Consider the following 17,736-nt stretch of genomic DNA (forward strand, 5'->3'; position numbering starts at 1 on the left):
CATGTTAGTATGTTTAAGGCCACATTTTCTTAACGGGCGGTAATTAATTTTTTAAATTAATCACGTCAAAATTATTGACGCATTTAACGCACATGCCCCGCTTAAACAGATTAAAATGACTGCACAGTGTCATGTGCACTTGTTACTTGTGTTTTTTGGTGTTATGTCGCCCTCTGCTGGCGCTTGGGTTCGTCTGATTTTATGGGTTTCAGCACCATTGTGTAATTATTGACATCAACAATGGCGAGCTACTAGTTATTTTTTTGATTGAAAGTTTTACAAATTTTTCAAAAACGAAAACATTAAGAGGGGTTTTAATATAAATTTTCTATAACTTGTACTAACATTTATCTTTTAAGAACTATAAGTCTTCCTATCCATGGATCGCTTTAACAGAATGTTAATAATGTTAATGCCATCTTGATTTATTGGAATAATAAACAAATACAGTACTTATGTACAGTATTTTGAATGTATATATCCGTCTTGTGTTTTATCTTTCCATTCCAACAATAATTTACAGAAAAATATGGCATATATTATAGATGGTTTGAATTACGATTAATTAATTTTTAAGGTGTGATTAACTCGATTAAAAATTTTAATCGTTTGACGGCCCTAGTTTATTTTAAGGCTGTCAAGATTAGCGCATTAACGGGCGGTAATTAATTTTTTTTAATTAATCACGTCAAAATTATTGACGCGTTTAACGCACATGCCCCGCTTAAACAGATTAAAATGACGGCACAGTGTCATGTGCACTTGTTACTTGTGTTTTTTGGTGTTATGTCGCCCTCTGCTGGCGCTTGGGTGCGACTGATTTTGTAATTATTGACATCAACAATGGCGATCTACTAGTTTATTTTTTAAATGAAAGTTTTATAAATTTTATTAAAACAAAAACATTAAGTGGGGTTTTAATATAAATTTTCTATAACTTGTTGTAACATTCATCTTTTAAGAACTACAAGTCTTCCTATCCATGGATCGCTTTAACAGAATGTTCATGTTAATGCCATCTTGTTGATTTATTGGTATAATAAACAAATACAGTACTTATGTACAGTACGTTGAATGTATGTATCCGTCTTGTGTCTTATCTTTCAATTCCAACAATAATTTACAGAAAAATATGGCATATTTTATAGATGGTTTGAATTGCGATTAATTACGATTAATTAATTTTAAAGCTGTGATTAACTCGATTAAAAATTTTAATCGTTTAGACAGCCCTAGTTTATTTTAAGGCTGTCAAGATTAGCGCGCTAACGGGCGGTAATTAATTTTTTAAATTAATCACGTTAAAATACTTGACGCATTTAACGCACATGCCCCGCTCAAACAGATTAAAATGACGGCACAGTGTCATGTGCACTTGTTACTTGTGTTTTTTGGTTTTATGTCGCCCTCTGCTGGCGCTTGGGTGCAACTGATTTTGTAATTATTGACATCAACAATGGCGATCTACTAGTTTATTTTTTGATTGAAAGTTTTACAAATTGTATTAAAACGAAAACATTAAGAGGGGTTTTAATATAAATTTTCTATAACTTGTACTAACCTTTATCTTTTAAGAAGTACAAGTCTTCCTATCCATGGATCGCTTTAACAGAATGTTAATATTGTTAATGCCATCTTGTTGATTTATTGTTATAATAAACAAATACAGTACTTATGTATAGTACGTTGAATGTATATATCAGTCTTGTGTCTTATCTTTCCATTCCAACAATAATTTACAGAAAAATATGGCATATTTTATAGATGGTTTGAATTGCGATTAATTACGATTAATTTTTAAGCTGTGATTAACTCGATTAAAATTTTTTATCGTTTGACAGCCCTAGTTTATTTTAAGGCTGTCAAGATGAGCGCGTTAACGAGTGGTAATTAATTTTTTAAAATTAATCACGTCAAAATATTTGACGCATTTAACGCACATGCCCCGCTCAAACAGATTAAAATGACAGCACAGTGTCATGGGCACTTGTTACTTGTGTTTTTTGGGGTTATTTCGCCCTCTGCTGGCGCTTGGGTTCGTCTGATTTTATGGGTTTCAGCACCATTGTGTAATTATTGACATCAACAATGGCGAGCTACTAGTTTATTTTTTTGATTGAAAGTTTTACAAATTTTTCAAAAACGAAAACATTAAGAGGGGTTTTAATATAAATTTTCTATAACTTGTACTAATATTTATCTTTTAAGAACTACAAGTCTTCCTATCCATGGATCGCTTTAACAGAATGTTAATAATGTTAATGCCATCTTGATTTATTGGAATAACAAACAAATACAGTACTTATGTACAGTATTTTGAATGTATATATCCGTCTTGTGTTTTATCTTTCCATTCCAACAATAATTTACAGAAAAATATGGCATATATTATAGATGGTTTGAATTACGATTAATTAATTTTTAAGGTGTGATTAACTCGATTAAAAATTTTAATCGTTTGACGGCCCTAGTTTATTTTAAGGCTGTCAAGATTAGCGCGTTAACGGGCGGTAATTAATTTTTTAAATCAATCACGTAAAAATATTTGATGCATTTAAAGCACATGCCCCGCTCAGATTAAAATGACGGCACAGTGTCATGTGCACTTGTTACTTGTGTTTTTTGGTGTTATGTCGCCCTCTGCTGGCGCTTGGTGCGACTGATTTTGTAATTATTGACATCAACAATGGCAATCTACTAGTTTATTTTTTGATTGAAAGTTTTACAAATTTTATTAAAACGAAAACATTAAGTGGGGTTTTAATATAAAATTTCTATAACTTGTACTAATATTTGTCTTTTAAGAACTGCATGTCTTTCTATCCATGGATCGCTTTAACAGAATGTTAATGGTCATGCCATCTTGTCGATTTATTGTTATAATTAACAAATAAAGTACTTATGTATAGTATGTTGAACGCATATATCCGTCTTGTGTCTTATTTTTCCATTCGAACAATAATTTACAGAAAAATATGGCATATTTTAAAGACGGTTTGAATTGCGATTAATTACGATTAATCAATTTTTAAGCTGTGAGTCACTCGATTAAAATTTTTAATCGTTTGACAGCCCTAGTGTATTTATTTGAATAATAATAAATTGAACACTTAAATCATGTAATCATTCACAATCAAATTTATGCAGGGATGTATTTTTAGGATGATGATGTGATGCCCAAGAGTTGCCACTAGATGTCACAAAGGCTCTTCAAATATGGGTACGCAAACGTGTTGGACGTGATAAAGGGAATCTATTTTCAGTAAATATTTGTGATGAAATGAAACCAAAGTTGTTCTTAAATTACATAATTAAAGTAAAGATGGAAGTAGATAAGAAAAGAAAGTAAGATGTTGTCTAAGCTCTAAACAGTCCAATGTCTGGATGATTAGAAAATAGTAAATACAGTAATAAAAATTAATAAGCTAGAGTGCTGGCCAAAAGTATTGGCACCCCTGCAATTCTGTCAGATAATGCTCAATTTCTCCCAATTACATATGTTATGGTAGTAATATCTTCATTTATTTTACTTGCAATGAAAAAACACAAAAGAGAATGGGGAAAATTTTTAAATCATTTATCATTTTACACAAAACTCCAAAAATGGGCTGAACAAAAGTATTGGCACCCTTTGAAAAATCATGTGATGCTACTCTAATTTGTGTAATTAACAACACCTGTTACTTACATGAGGCACATAACAGGTGGTGGCAATAACTAAATCACACATGCAGCCAGTTAAAATGGATTAAAGTTGACTCAACCTCTGTCCTGTGTCCTTGTGTGTAACACATTGGGCATGGAGAAAGGAAAGAATACCAAAGAACTGTCTGACACTTGAGAGGCAAAATTGTGAGGAAGCCTGGGTGATCTCAAGGCTACAAGTCCATCTCCAAAGACATGAATGTTCCTATGTCTACCGTGCACAGTGTCATCAATAAGACTAAAGCCCATGGCACTGTGGCTAACCTCCTTAGATGTGGATGGAAAAGAAAAATGGACGAGAGATTTCACTGAAAGATTGTGCGGATGGTGGATAAAGAACCTCGACTAACATCCGAACAACTTCAAGCTGTCCCGCATTCCAAGGGTACAACAATGTCAACCCATACTATCCGTCGGCATCTGAATGAAAAGGGACTCTATGGTAGGATACCCAGGAAGACCCCACTCCTGACCCAGAGACATAAAAAAGCCATAAAAAAGACAGTTTAATGTTAACTCTGTGGTCGGACTTTTAGTAGCAAAATTAGTAGTGTGTTCCCCACCTTCACAACATTGATTTCTTTTTACATTACTTACAGTGGCTGCTACTGCTAGTGGTCGAAAAAAATTCAAAGGGGGCGGAAGAGGTGGCATGTTGTCGACATGTCGGGGCGTGGGGGGTCAAGCCATCAGCCAATCAAACGTGTGTTTGAGGGAAAAAATGGACTGGCACATTCAGGGCCGGCCCAGCCTATACGCAGACTATGCAGCTGCTTAGGGCCCCTGACCACTAGGGGGTCCCCAATCTGGCAATTGTTTAATTTATATTTTGTTTTGTTTACTACAGTTTGCTTTAGTTGACTTTTGTGAGTTTTGATACTTAATTTCAAGCTTAAAAAAATCAAATTTCTTCCTTAACTTCTTTCTTTTCCTCTTTTAGAAAAAGGTTTGGCCCTATCTACTGTAAGTACTGACAATCATTTGGGGTGAGAAGTTTGAAGTATGCAGTGCAACAAAATCTGATTAATATACAAAATATGGACGTATGGGTTGGATTGCATGTATGGGTTTCACAGAACACTGTGACGAAATGGTGGGCCAAAAATATGGGCCCCTTGGCATTATTTTGCTTAGGGCCCCCAAATGGCCTGGGCCGGCCATGGGCACATTCAGCAAGTCAAAAGATGTAAATGTAAGTCTGAACATAATGCAAATCACTTAATAATGGTAGGGTCAATTCTATCCTTACAACATTTGGGAAGACATTCTTAATTACCTACAGTGCCTTGCAAAAGTATTCGGCCCACTTGAATCTTGCAACCTTTCGCCACATTTCAGGCTTCAAACATAAAGATGTGAAATTTAATTTTTTTTTCAAGAATCAACAACAAGTGGGACACAATCGTGAAGTGGAACAACATTTATTGGATAATTTAAACTTTTTTAACAAATAAAAAACTGAAAAGTGGGGCGTGCAATATTATTCGGCCCCTTTACTTTCAGTGCAGCAAACTCACTCCAGAAGTTCAGTGAGGATCTCTGAATGATCCAATGTTGTCCTAAATGACCGATGATGATAAATAGAATCCACCTGTGTGTAATCAAGTCTCCATATAAATGCACCTGCTCTGTGATAGTCTCAGGGTTCTGTTTAAAGTGCAGAGAGCATTATGAAAACCATGGAACACACCAGGCAGGTCCGAGATACTGTTGTGGAGAAGTTTAAAGCCGGATTTGGATACAAAAAGATTTTCCAAGCTTTAAACATCTCAAGGAGCACTGTGCAAGCCATCATATTGAAATGGAAGGAGCATCAGACCACTGCAAATCTACCAAGACCCGGCCGTCCTTCCAAACTTTCTTCTCAAACAAGGAGAAAACTGATCAGAGATGCAGCCAAGAGGCCCATGATCACTCTGGATGAACTGCAGAGATCTACAGCTGAGGTGGGAAGGTCTGTCCATAGGACAACAATCAGTCGTACACTGCACAAATCTGGCCTTTATGGAAGAGTGGCAAGAAGAAAGCCATTTCTCAAAGATATCCATAAAAAGTCTCGTTTAAAGTTTGCCACAAGCCACCTGGGAGACACACCAAACATGTGGAAGAAGGCGCTCTGGTCAGACGAAACCAAAATTGAACTTTTTGGCCACAATGCAAAACGATATGTTTGGTGTAAAAGCAATACAGCTCATCACCCTGAACACACCATCCCCACTGTCAAACATGGTGGTGGCAGCATCATGGTTTGGGCCTGCTTTTCTTCAGCAGGGACAGGGAAGATGGTTAAAATTGACGGGAAGATGGATGCAGCCAAATACAGGAACATTCTGGAAGAAAACCTGTTGGTATCTGCACAAGACCTGAGACTGGGACGGAGATTTATCTTCCAACAGGACAATGATCCAAAACATAAAACCAAATCTACAATGGAATGGTTCAAAAATAAACGTATCCAGGTGTTAGAATGGCCAAGTCAAAGTCCAGACCTGAATCCAATCGAGAATCTGTGGAAAGAGCTGAAGACTGCTGTTCACAAACGCTCTCCATCCAACCTCCCTGAGCTCGAGCTGTTTTGCAAGGAAGAATGGGCAAGAATGTCAGTCTCTCGATGTGCAAAACTGATAGAAACATACCCCAAGCGACTTGCAGCTGTAATTGGAGCAAAAGGTGGCGCTACAAAGTATTAACGCAAGGGGGCCGAATAATATTGCACGCCCCACTTTTCAGTTTTTTATTTGTTAAAAAAGTTTAAATTATCCAATAAATTTTGTTCCACTTCGCGATCGTGTCCCACTTGTTGTTGATTCTTGACAAAAAATTAAAATTTTATATCTTTATGTTTGAAGCCTGAAATGTGGCGAAAGGTTGCAAGGTTCAAGGGGGCCGAATACTTTTGCAAGGCACTGTATATAACTAAATTCATTATATAATGCAAATAAGGTTGCTTAAAAGTTGGTGGGGACAATTTGAGCATCCTGAAATGTTGGTAGTGTTATGTCCCTACCGTCCCTATGCAAACCTTGGAGAGATCTGAAAATGGCAGTTTGGAGAAGGCACTCTTCAAATCTCAGCGAGCTGGAACAGTTGGCCAAAGAACAATGCTCTAAAATTCCAGCAGAGCCCTGTAAGAATCTCATTGATGGATACCAAAAGCGATTGTTTAGTTATTTTGTCTTAAGGTTGTGCTACCAAGCATTCGGCTGAAGGTGCCAAAACTTTTGTCCGGCCCATTTTTGTAGTTTTGTGTAAAATTTTTCTCTTTTGTGTTTTTTCATTGCAAGCAAAATAAATGAAGATATTACTACCAAAGCATTTGTAATTGCAATCATTTTCTGGGAGAAATGGAGCATTATCTGACAGAATATCAGGGGTGCCAATATTTTTGGCCAGCAGTGTATATAGATATGGCGGAAAGCACTCAGGTGACTTGAAGTTCCGCTCTGAGACAGCCAATTTGGCCAACTTTCAAAATTGTTCGATATGCATGTGTAATACATCATTGGAAAGCTTAAAATCTCGATTTTCTGGGTGAAGAAAATTTTTGAACAGGAGGGCATTTTAAATTTTTTTTATTTTTTTTAAACAGGCAAAACCCTATTCGAAGGCGAGAGCAGAATTACAGACGCCATGACTTTAACTAGATATTATCGCGTACTTACCTTGTTTCGGTCCAAAAACTCCATGTAGCATGTATCACTGAGAGTCAAGACACAGCTGTGAATGGCCACAGCTGGATTTTATGGGTGAAACATGGTAATATAACAAGGGTCGCGATTCAGAAATCGCAGACATCAAGGAGTGGTCGAGATGTTCTTTTTCATATATTTACCATTTTAAACTTTAAAAAAAATTTTTTTTTTTTTGTTTGGATCGATTTTTTATCATCTAACATATCGGAGAAAAAGCAACAGTAACAAAAACATACAATTAAGCGATAGTTATGAGGTAAATATCCGTGACTTTTTTACAGACACCATTTTTTTTCCATTGTGACATAATTTGTTTAAAAGTTTAAGATATGCGAGTGAAAAATTCTTTAAAGTCCTTTTTTTTTTTTTTTTTTTTTTTTACGAAATATTATCAATTAATGATTCGAAGCTAAAAATGACAAACATTTTGAATAATATAATTAATTACCTTCGTTTTATGGCTAGGTTGAAAAAAAAAAGCGGTTCCGCGACGTCTGTAAACGGGGGTTTTCAGGGTAAAACGGGCATATTAAAAATAGTTTGGGGGCTTCATGCGCCATGAATCTGCTATGGTAGCATGTAAACATATTGTTTTATTAAGCACAACAGTTCTTTTGGCTTAAAATACAGCAGTTGGGTGCAAGAGCAAAAACTGCTTTTTCAGCCTTGTCTGTGTTTTCCGCCATATATTTTAAAACGTTTGTAATTGAGTTGCATGTGGGAAATGGCAATTTGTACACACATTAAAAAACACTGTAAAAATTAGCATTCAAGAGGCTTTTTCTTTTTCTCAAACCATCACTGGCACAGATATACAAACCAATTTGGAAAGAAAGGCTTCTCTGTGGAGGCGTGGCGCTCTTCCACTGGCTTCCTGTTCCATTCTCTCCCCCAGGAAGTGACACGTCGAGGCACAAAGATGTTTGTGTTAGGCTACGACTCCTCCGCTACATGACGGTGTCATCGTCCGTATTGATTGCTGTGTGAAGAGATGCAAGAGCAATGAGAAGGGGTGTAAATAAACTGCTTTCCTGTTTTAAAGGATCATAGTGAAATACTTCATGTCCAGTCCCTGACAAAAGTCTTGTCGCTTATCCACTTTGTAGAAACAATTGCTAATAACTTGACTCTTAATTATTCAATTGGTTTCAGAAATGGCTCATATGAAAGCTAAGACCCTCCCAAATGATGTTGAATGTACAAAAATATATTTGTCTCACTGAAAAAAGATTTATCATTTAATGAAGACTTAGAGGTCAAATTTTGGCAAGATAAAAGTTTTGTCGCCTACAGAAAGTAGTGTGAATATTGAACAAAAAATGTACTTCAAATACAAAAATATGTTGCATAACATAAGCAAATTAAGTAGTGGTGCTGAGAGATTCAAATTTAATATTTTGCATGACTTCCATGGGCTTCGGCAAGGATTCATACAATTTATTGATGAAGTCATCAGGAACATCAAAGAAAGCAGTCTTGCATGCCTCCCAGAGTTCATCAACATTCTTGGGTTTCGTCTTCCATGCTTCCTCTTTCATCCTACCGCAGACATGCTCAATGATGTTCATGCCTGGTGACTGAGTTGGCTAGTCCTGGGGGATCTTGATCTTCTTTGCCTTGAGGAACTTTGAGGTAGAGATTGAAGTATGCGATGGAGCACCATCCTGCTGCAGATTTTGTCCCTTTTTATGGTTAGGAATGTAAGAGACAGCTAGGATTTGTTGATATTTCAGACTATTTATGTTGCCTTCGACCCTGCAGATCTCTCGCACACCCCCATACTGGATGTAACCCCAGATCATAATTTTGCCACCACCAAACTTCACTGTTTTCTGAGTGAATCTCGGATCCATGCAGGCTCCAATTGGTCTCCTGCAATATTTGTGGTGACTGTTGTGTAATTCAATGGAAGAGTCATCTGAAAAATCCACCTTTTGCCACTTTTCCAGGCTCCATCCTTTTGACAGGCTGTGGGCCTTGGCAAATGCCACACGGTTTTTTAATTGTCTGCACCCTGAGAGATAAATAGTCTGAAATATCAACAAATCCTAGCTGCCTCTTACATTCCTAACCATAAAAAGGGACAAATTCTGCAGCAGAATGGTGCTCCATCGCATACTTCAATCTCTACCTCAAAGTTCCTCAAGGCAAAGAAGCTCAAGATCGTCCAGGACTGGCCAGCCCAGTCACTAGACATGAATATCATTGAGCATGTCTGGGGTAGGATGTAAGAGGAAGCATGGAAGACGAAACCCAAGAATGTTGATGAACTCTGGGAGGCACGCAAGACTGCTTTCTTTGATGTTCCTGATGACTTCATCAATAAATTGTTTGAATCCTTGCCGAAGCCCATGGAAGTCATACAAAATATTAAATTTGGATCTCTGTTTATGTTGTGTGGTTATTGATCACGCCCTCATCTAGTGTATGTTCGTAGAGGTACTGTGGGGCAAATAAGTATTTAGTCAACCACCAATTGTGCAAGTTCTCCCACTTGAAAATATTAGAGAGGCCTGTAATTGTCAACATGGTTAAACCTCAACCATGAGAGACAGAATGTGGAAGGGGAAAAAAACAGAAACTCACATTGTTTGATTTTTAAAGAATGTATTTGCAAATCATGGTGGAAAATAAGTAATTGGTCTATACCAAAAGTTCATCTTAATACTTTGTTATGTACCCTTTGTTGGCAATAACGGAGGCCAAACGTTTTCTGTAACTCTCCACAAGCTTTTCACACACTGTCGCTGGTATTTTGGCCCATTCCTCCATGCAGATCTCCTCTAGAGCAGTGATGTTTTGGGGCTGTCGTTGGGCAACACGGACTTTCAACTCCCTCCTCACCCCGTGGCGTCAAAATGATAACAAGAACGGGGAGCAAAAATCCCAGAACCACAGGGTGGGACCTAGTGAATGACCTCCTGAGAGCTGGGACCACAGTAACAAAGGCTACTATCAGTAACACAATGCGCCGCCAGGGACTCAAATCCTGCACTGCCAGACGTGTCCCCCTGCTGAAGAAAGTACACGTCCAGACCCGTCTGCAGTTAACTAGAGAGCATTTGGATGATCCAGAAGAGGACTGGGAGAATGTTATGGTCAGATGAAACCAAAATAGAACTTTTTGGTAGAAACACAGGTTCTCGTGTTTGGAGGAAAAAGAATACTGAATTGCACCATACCCACTGTGAATCATGGGGGTGGAAACATCATGTTTTGGGGCTATTTTTCTGCAAAGGGACCAGGATGACTGATCTGTGTAAAGGAAAGAATGAATGGGGCCATGTATCAAGAGATTTTGAGTAAAAATCTCCTTCCATCAGCAAGGTCATTGAAGATGAGACGTGGCTGGGTCCTTCAGCATGACAATGATTCCAAACACACAGCCAGGGCAACAAAGGAGTGGCTTCGTAAGAAGCATTTTAAGGTCCTGGAGTGGCCTAGCCAGTCTCCAGGTCTTAACCCCATAGTGTTAGGTTTTGTGTTGGTTTCCTCCTAGTGTGTCCCCGTGATTGCCTATTAATTTCACCTGTTGTGCCCTTCTCCTAGTTTATTTCTGAACTTGCATCCTCCTGTGCTCACCTGTTTCTCGTTGTCTCGTTACCCCTTGTCTGCGTGTGTGTACGTATATAAGCTCCCAATTTCTTTTCATTCCTTGTTGCGTCATTGTCAATGTACTGGTCCACGTTCATGCCTGCGTTTCCCCCCCCCAGTTCCTCGTGTTACTCGCCCTGCTTTGAAAGTAAGTTTATTTGTTAGCCCGACACTTGTTTGTAAAGAGTTTTTGGATACCCCAGTCGTTTTGCTGGTACTTTGTTTTTTGTTGGCATTAATTAAAACCTTTTGCACCGCCCTTCTGCCTCGCGTCCTTTTTCCTGCTTTTGGGTCCACACAACCTGTCTGCCCGCGCATTCCTGACACATAGAAAATCTGCGGAGGGAGCTGAAAGTCCGTGTTGCCCAACGACAGCCCCAAAACATCACTGCTCTAGAGGAGATCTGCATGGAGGAATGGGCCAAAATACCAGCAACAGTATGTGAAAAGCTTGTGAAGAGTTACAGAAAACGTTTGGCCTCCGTTATTGCCAAATCAGGGTACATAACAAAGTATTGAGATGAACTTTTGGTATTGACCAAATACTTATTTTCCACCATGATTTGCAAATAAATTCTTTAAAAATCAAACAATGTGATTTTCTGGTTTTATTTTCCACATTCTGTCTTTCATGGTTGAGATTTACCCATGTTGACAATTACAGGCATCTCTAATATTTTCAAGTGGGAGAACTTGCACAATTCGTAGTTGACTAAATACTTATTTGCCCCACTGTATGTAGAGGTAACACTGTATTTTTATTTTGAAAATTCCGTCTGATCTCAATCATGTAAGAATCAAAATAAATTAAAGCAATCATAGAAATCAATACATAATAACACATATACCACACATACAACATTCAAAGAAAATTTCCTCAAATAGTGGCACTCTGTGACTTGAATCAAAAATTAGCGCAAAAAAAACATATAGTAGCATATTAAAGCCCCCCAAATGCAACACAGCGACCCCGTTCCAATCCGATTTCAAACAGGCGATCGCATTTCATCAAACACGTGTCCGAGCTCGCGGCGGCTTTTCCGCACGCGTCTCCAGTGACCGTTTGCGATAGCATCTCATTCGGATTGCGGCGAACCCTGCAGCTCTGACAAGAAACAAAAGCCGGCGCAGACGAAAAGGACTGAAGAATTAATAGGGAAAAACCCTCCTCATAGATTTGTAGACAATCTACTGTACATGAATCTACTATAAATGAGGTTATTACAATTGTTGCGACAGAACGGTCAGCCTGGAGAGTTCCCGTACCTCGAGAAAAACAAACAAAAGCTGACGTAGTCCGCCTCGCCACAATTTTCCGGGCCAGGAGAGACTTGGGAACATCTGGCTTTGTTTGGGATCAATTGCGGGAATGCATCACAACGCTCCAGTCTACGGTGATGCCCTCTCGTTCTTTCTCTAAAGGGTAAAAATAGCCTTATCTGCAGTCAATTGATGACGATTATCCGCTTCCAGTCAAATGGATTGAAGTGAAACATTTTGTATTACACTACTTGTTTTCAGTCTGACATATGTCTGGAGACCACAAAAAAAGTGACTCAGAAAATGTGTCATTAAGAAAAAAAATGTAAAAATACCCAACTTCCTTTTTCACTTCCCTGAATGATTACAAAGTAATGGTCAAGAAAAACTTCCTGGAATCTCTGGCACAATCACCGTGACTTGACAAAACCTACTTTGGCCACGCACTCATCCCTAATGGGCCTCTTGGCATTGGATGGCGCAGACGTGGGTGTTTTCATTTGAAATCGCAGGCGAGTGAAGAAGGAGCCTCGTCATGGTCTCTTGGCTGGAGTGTAAATGAAGTAAAAGTCTGCACGCAAATATTTCTAGTGATAGTCTGAGTCATCATTTGCGCTGCCGTACACAGGATTCACCCACGTGAAAATTGTGTCGTTAAAACACAACACTTTGTATTTTCTTAAATAATGGACAAAATGTAAGTAGACTCTCAAATGAAATGCAGTGTTTTTAGTTTTGCTTATGAGAATCAAACGTCTGGTCATAGACTTCGTAATATATTGACTAGGGCTGTCAAAATTATCGCGTTAACGCGCGGTAATTAATTTTTTAAATTAATCACGTTAAAATATTTGACGCAATTAACGCACATGTCCCGCTCATACAGTATTCTGCATTTTGGTAAGTTTTACAGCAAGGCTTTTTGTGCTGTCTAACAGCAAACTCTTGTGGTCACTTTGCGACATGGTTTATTGTTGTCTTGCCAGTTCAATATGGCTGCACGACGTCTCGGGCTGACGCCTACGTTGTAATGTTGTGCTTATATGATCCTTGGACAAGATTTGTCCGTAAGTATGGTTGTTGTAAATAATGTACATATTATGTTAGTAAGCGAAATGTTATATTTTTTGTATGAGACGCTTTATGTTTATGTTTAGTGGACCTGTATAGCGTGCTAAGCTAACGTTGTTGCTAATGGAATGCTTGTGTACTTTTTTTTTGTAGTTTTACGACGGTCTAAAGAGGACAATGGTTTGAGGCCATTTTATTAATAAATCAGATGAAAAAGGAAGAAGTCTGATTATTATGGCGTCGTTCACTAGCTGTCTAGCTTTGGAAAAAGTAGACGCTTCGGAGTGAGGACAGCATAGACAGATTTAAATGACAGTAGAGTGAAATGCCCACTACAGTCCTTATGTACCGTATGTTGAATGTATATATATCCATCTTGTGTCTTATCTTTCCATTCCAACAATTTATTTTACAGAATATATATATAATTTACAGAAAAATATGGCATATTTTATAGATGGTTTGAATTGCGATTAATTGCGATTAATTACGATTCATTAATTTTTAAGCTGTAATTAACTCGATTAAAAATTTTAATCGTTTGACAGCCCTAATATTGACATGACACGGGGCGCAGGGCCGATCCGTAGGCGGCCTATTTTTTTTGCTGCTCTGACCTAAAACCAAAACAGGCATCTACCGTAGCTATATGAGTCTCCATGAGCAGCGGCATCAAAAAACTCAAAGTCGTTCGCTTATAAAATCCCAATTATTTTTCAGATAGGTATAACAAAACTTAAAATGGCAAAAAAATTCTCAGATTTTACGCTAGATACACAAAATTCACCATATGCAGAGATAATCACCTATATTTTCAGGATCAATAGCAATATTTAACATATCATATAAGTTTTTGCCCAAAATAACAACTTAAATTTTTTTCAACAGCTAATAAATCACTCAATTTTCACATCAGAAACTTAATATTTGAGGAAAATATGCAGAATGAATTATAAATAATTGATAAATAGATTATTAGTAGGGCTGTCAAAATTATCGCGTTAACGGGCGGTAAGTAATTTTTTAAATTAATCCCGTTAAAATATTTGACGCAATTAACGCACATACCCCGCTCAAACAGATTAAAATGACAGAACAGTGCAAAGTCCACTTCTTGTGTTTTTTGGAGTTTTATCGCCCTCTGCTGGCGCTTGGGTGCGACTGATTTTACGGGCTGCAGCACCCATGAGCATTGTGTAATTATTGACATCAACAATGGCGGGCTACTAGTTTATTTTTTTATTGAAAATTTGACAAATTTTATTAAAACGAAAACATTAAGAGGGGTTTTAATATAAAATTTTTAAGAACTACAAATCTTTCTATCCATGGATCGCTTTAAAAGAATGTTAATAATGTTAATGCCATCTTGTTGATTTATTGTTATAATAAACAAATACAGTACTTATGTACCGTATGTTGAGTTTATATATCTATTTTGTGTCTTATCATTCCATTCCAACAATAATTTACAGAAAAATATGGCATATTTTATAGATGGTTTGAATTGCGATTAATTACTATTAATTAATTTTTAAGCTGTAATTACCTCGATTAAAAATTTTAATTGTTTGACAGCCCTAATTATTAGTAAATTATATATGCAATCACAACTTATTATAGAATAGAATAGCCCTTTGTTATCATTATACATTTGTATAGTTAGTTATATAGTTGTAGTGAATGAGGCTAGCGGCCGCCTGACGTAAACAGAGCTTTTCTGGTGAAAATTCTTGTGAATAAATGCTTAAATCCCTGAATTCTTCATAGATACGGATGTAAAACAGTCTTGATTCTTGGTTAAAAGCAAAGAAACCGTGCAGTGAGCGTTTATTTTACGTAAATATGTCAAAGTACAATGTTACTCTGTTAGCGAACGAGGCTAGCGGCTGCCGGCAAAAATCAATCAAAAAAAGAACAATTTCAAACATGGAAAAAGTTTTTGAACGCGAAAAAATATTTCATATTGACAATTTTTCATTGAAAACGTTTTCTCAGTTGGGCCATATTATGGGTAGGACATTTGTGTCGAAATCATTTAATCCCCCAAAAAGTTGCTTCAATAAAAAAAAAAAAAAAAAAATGTAAAGAAAAAAATCATTAGAAAAATTAAATTGCCCTCCCAAATTTTTTTTTTTTTAATTATATGCAAAGCAAATGACCGTCTATGTTGCTAGTCACATGATCTGTTCTAAAAATAATTTTGACCCATTATAAAGATATAATTTTTTGTTCATTTGATTTATTTTTGTTGCAGTTTTATAACTTTTATAAATATAGGAAAGTCAATTCCATGCAATGATACTTTTCGCCCACCAGGCCCCCTGCCCCCCCCCCCCCCTTAAAATCCGCTTATGGATCGCAGTATTTTCTACTCGAAATGGATTGATTCCATATTTTTTTCTTCAGAATGGAGTGATTCTATATTCACTTCCCTGCACTTGCTCTATAAAAGTAACATTTACTGACAACCACAGTGTTTTTTATTCATTTCTTGTATTGTTTCTGAATGCCAAGGAGTTGCACTTTTGAACTAATTCATTATTTTTTTCAAGCTTTTTATCTGAGTTTGTTCTCCATAATAAAATGTCTGAGTGAGTGCTCCTCCGATACTGGTGATTCCATACTTTTTTGCTTGGGGTTGTAAGTATTCCTTGACTAAAACAAAGATACATTTCTCAAAGGAGACATTTTCAAATAGCACATTGTCATTTTATACTGAATACACTCCGGGAAATACTGATAAATGTCTCTGGTATTCTAGGCATATTATACTTAATTTGTTTCTCAGATGGTTAACAACCACAGAACGCCTGTGACACGAGCATTGTAAGTTACGGCAGCTGTAATTGTTCGTGGTCTGGCATTCTGAAAAGATTAAAACAAAAACAACAACTTGGTTTCTCCCACAAAATGATTCATGACTTCTGAAATGTGCATTGATACAAACTAGCAAGCACTAAATCCCAATGCAGGCTTAAGTCAACACCTCCTAAAAGGTCAGGTATCAAATTTTAGAACTGGTTTGATAAAAGTTCATCAGATAGCCAACAAGAGCTGAATGGAAATTCCCTTCTGGTTCGCTTCAAGGGACAATATCGGTGTTTTGGTCCAAGTTTCAATGCAATAATCTTGCAACCAACACACCAGACAAAAGTCCCAATGTGGTTTGATTGACTTACAGTGGGGCAAATAATTATTTAGTCAACCACCAATTGTGCAAGTTCTCCTACTTGAAAAGATTAGAATGGCCTGTACTTGTCAACCTGGATAAACCTCAACCATGAGAGACAGAATGTGGAAAAAAGAAAACAGAAAATCACATTGCTATATTTTTAAAGAATTTATTTCCAAATTAGAGTGGAAAATAAGTATTTGGTCACCTACAAACAAGCAAGATTTCTGGCTGTCAAAGAGGTCTAACGAGGCTCCACTCGTTACCTGTATTAATGGCACCTGTTTTAACTCATTATCGGTATAAAAGACACCTGTCCACAACCTCAGTCAGTCACACTCCAAACTCCACTATGGCCGAGACCAAAGAGGTGTCGAAGGACACCAGAGACAAAATTGTAGACCTGCACCAGGCTGGGAAGACTGAATCTGCAATAGGTAAAGTGCTTTGTGTAAAGAAATCAACTGTGGGAGCAATTATAAGACATACAAGACCACTGATTATCTCCCTCGATCTGGGGCTCCAAGATCTCACTCCGTAGTAGAGCAGGGCGGTAAACCGAAAATTTACCGTCACCGAAATTCTTAACGATGACCGACGTAATTTTGACCATGTCGGTAAATTCGGTAAATTAATAAAACAAGAAAATATAGTCTTTTCATCCCGCTTTGATTCTGTGTTGTTCGTCTATGTTCATTCCCCTTTAAGAAAGCAGTGAATGTGCTTACGTAGGGAGTCACGTGATCATCAGGAAGCCAATCAAACAAAAGCCCGGTAAGCTAACGCTAGCAGCTAACGCTACAAGCAAAACGTGATGGAGTGTGGCTTAAGGGAGGTTCACCAAACTTTCAACCGACATTTAGTTGACTCTTGGTGGCATCTAGACGGGCTTTCACCCGCTGTCCTCCTTTGTTCTCACGATTTCCGGAGATGGTGCTTTCAGTGCTTTCTACTGGTAGCCGGGCTAACGCTACAAATGAACGTTATGGAGTCGGATAGCGGCTCTAACCTTGTCGAAACGGCTGAATTTAATGAGTGGATTGGGCACGGACTGCATCTAGCAATTACTATGTGGCGTTATTTTGTATCTGTCTGTGTGTGATTCCTCTGATAGCTTTTGTGATGGTAAAGCATTCAGCATAAAGTACAATCCAACGGCAAAACTTATAATGACCGAGAAATGGCCCCAGCTATTTTTATTGTGCGTGCATTTATTAAAAAATGCACTGGGGGAAAAAA

General features: G+C 37.6%; 1 protein-coding gene and 1 long non-coding RNA gene across 4 annotated transcripts in view; one reads left to right on the forward strand and one right to left on the reverse strand.

Annotated features, from left to right (window-relative positions):
* The window catches only part of mkln1 (muskelin 1, intracellular mediator containing kelch motifs), a 233,566-nt gene that overhangs the window by 122,896 nt on the left and 92,934 nt on the right, over positions 1–17,736 (forward strand). The window lies entirely within an intron of this gene.
* The window catches only part of LOC130928586 (uncharacterized), a 68,008-nt gene continuing 55,471 nt past the window's right edge, over positions 5,200–17,736 (reverse strand). The window contains exon 3 of the long non-coding RNA XR_009066718.1: positions 5,200–8,376. This is a non-coding gene — a long non-coding RNA (uncharacterized LOC130928586). The remainder of the gene's footprint in view (positions 8,377–17,736) is intronic.

The sequence above is a fragment of the Corythoichthys intestinalis genome, chromosome 13 (genome assembly GCF_030265065.1).
Source record: "Corythoichthys intestinalis isolate RoL2023-P3 chromosome 13, ASM3026506v1, whole genome shotgun sequence".
Lineage (NCBI taxonomy): Eukaryota > Metazoa > Chordata > Actinopteri > Syngnathiformes > Syngnathidae > Corythoichthys > Corythoichthys intestinalis.